The 2,615-nt window shown below is 41.4% G+C and overlaps 1 pseudogene; it reads left to right on the top strand.

Moving 5' to 3' along the window:
• The first annotated feature begins 2,035 nt into the window (after nucleotides 1-2,035).
• Nucleotides 2,036-2,366, top strand: LOC104675786 (annotated as a pseudogene).
• The last annotated feature ends 249 nt before the right edge of the window (nucleotides 2,367-2,615 follow it).

Below are 2,615 nucleotides of genomic sequence, written 5' to 3'. Positions count from 1 at the left end.
TTCCCAAAATAAAGAACACTTTTATTTTATGTTATTTTTAATAACCAGAATTTTTTTCTATCATTATTAAGTCATTACTTTTTGAAACAGTGTCAGGTAGTATAATTTTTCATATTAAAAAGAATCTCCCATTCCTATATCAGATACTTTTATTATTGTAAATATCACCTTCCCTTAATTAAGGAGAAATCAAACGGAGAAAACAGCTTTTATGAGTGTTATTGGCCTGCTATAATACTGTATCTCCAATGTTTAAGTTTATGTTCATTTAAGTCTTATGTTTATTGTAAATTATTCTAAGAACTTCTAGGATTTTTATACATTTTGCATGATTTCTTTTTTCTTTCTTTCTTTCTTTCTTTCTTTCTTTCTTTCTTTCTTTCTTTCTTTCTTTCTTTCTTTATTTCTTTCTTCTTTCTTTCTTTCTTTCCTTCTTTCTTTCTTTCCTTCTTTCCTTCTCTCTCTCTCTCTTTCCTTCTTTCTTTCTTTTCTTTTCTTTTCTTTTCTTTCTTTTCTTTCGACAGAGTCTAGCTCTACTGCCCAGGCTGGGGTGCAGTGGCACGATCTCTGCTCATTGTAACCTCCGCCTCCCGGGTTCAAGAGATTCTCCTGCCTCAGCCTCCCAAGTAGCTGGAATTACAGGCACCTGCCACCATGCCCAGCTAATTTTTGTATTTTTAGTAGAGACAGGGTTTCTTCATGTTGGCCAGGCTGGTCTGGAACTCCTGACCTCATGATCTGCCCTCCTTGGCCTCCCAAAGAGCTGGGATTACAAGCATGAGCCACCATGCCTGGCCTGCAACATTTCTTAAGAATGAATTTTTAATATGTTCAGGCAGGATTATTCTATGTTACGGAATTTTGGGGTTCTATACTTGGTTTTAATGTAATAAATATTTATTTAAAGGTAAAAGAATATGAAAGGGGAAAGGTGTCATAAACATGAATACATCAAACACTTAAAATAAATAAGTCTTAAGGACACAAAGACATACAGAGTGATCAAATGGATTTGGGGGACCTGAGGGTGGGGAAGAGTTTGGGAGGGGGGTGAGGGATAAAAGACTACGTATTGGGTACAGTGTACACTGCTCGGGTGATGAACGCATTAAAAACTCAGAAATCACCACAAGAGAACTCATCCATGTAACCAAATCCACCTGTACCCCAAAAACTATTGAAACAAAAATAACAAGAGAAAAAACTAAAATAAATAAGCCTAATAATTATCTTGGAACATGAACAACCATATTAACATTTAGCTATCGTTTTTGAAAATATTATGTTTATGAATTAATCATTGTGTTAATGTTTTAGCTACATGAGAACATGTAGTAGTGATAAAGACCAAGGACCACAGAAATTAAACTCTGGCTCCACCACTGTAGGATGTGTGCCCTTGGAAAAATCTCTGAACTTCTCTGTGACTCAGTTTCATCATTTGAAAAATCAGAATGATATTAGCAGCTACTTGAAAGTACTGTTTTGAGGAATCAATAAGTTAATATTCATGAAGTACCTAGAATAACGCCTGGAACATGATTAGCATTAAATACACTTGGTTTGCCTTTTCAAACCTAACATTTATTTCAACAGTAGTTAGACTCAGCTCACCTTAAAAATTCAATCCAATCCCTTTACGTTAAGTGCTATAGTTGCCTTTGGCCATTACTACTAAAAAGCTCCTCTAAGAATTAGTCAGACATTGGAGAAAGCAGAATATAAGATTTTAATTTGTGACTTCACATGAGTGCTAATCTAGAAGTACCAAAAATCTCCATCAAAGTTTAATGAAAGAAACAGGGTGCTCTACTTCTAAACAAACTAATGAGGTCACCGCTAACTTTTCTTTTAAAAATTGTTAAACACAACTATCATTAAATCAATGTTGTGTTGAACAAACAAAACTCTTCCAACCAATACTGCCATGAACAAATACTTACATCTAAAAATACAAAGTCTTTACATTACCTCTCTCTCATATACACTTTTAAAAACACACTTCAGGAGGTCCCACCAGCCAGCAAGGCAGAGCATGGCGGCCATCCCCTCCAGCGGCTCGCTCCTGGCCACCTACAACTACTACAGGCGCCGCCTGGATTCCACTTCCAGCAACAGCTCCTGCGACAGTACCGAGTGCCCCGGAGAAGTCATTCCCCACCCCCCAGGTCTCCCCAAGGCTGACCCGGGTCACTGGGGAGGCCAGCTTCTTTTTCTGGAAGTCCACCTTCCCGTTCATGGCCACGGTGTTGGAGTCCGCAGAGCACCCGGAACCCCCGCAGGCCTCCAGCAGCATGACCACCAGTGGTCTGACTCGGGACGCCCCCAGTCAGTCCAGCACAGCCAGCGCTGGGCCCCGGTCCTGACCTGAGCGGTTACCACCAGCCCAGGCCTGTGGAGGCACTAGTCCACCAGAGCCCCTCCCCGCCTCCCGCCCCCTCCCCACCTCCCACTCCCCATCCTGTAGACCAGGCGGCTGCAGCAAGCAGACCTTCGCATCAACACAGCAGACACCAAAAAGGAGTGAGGTCCCGGCTCTCTACCGCCCGGCCCAGGCACTGGCTAAATTTCCTGGCACCTGGAACTGTGCACCTGGCACCAAGGGGAAAATAAAC

Source organism: Rhinopithecus roxellana, chromosome 12, assembly GCF_007565055.1.
Source record: "Rhinopithecus roxellana isolate Shanxi Qingling chromosome 12, ASM756505v1, whole genome shotgun sequence".
Classification (NCBI taxonomy): domain Eukaryota; kingdom Metazoa; phylum Chordata; class Mammalia; order Primates; family Cercopithecidae; genus Rhinopithecus; species Rhinopithecus roxellana.
This window is presented reverse-complemented; position numbering and strand designations above follow the sequence as displayed.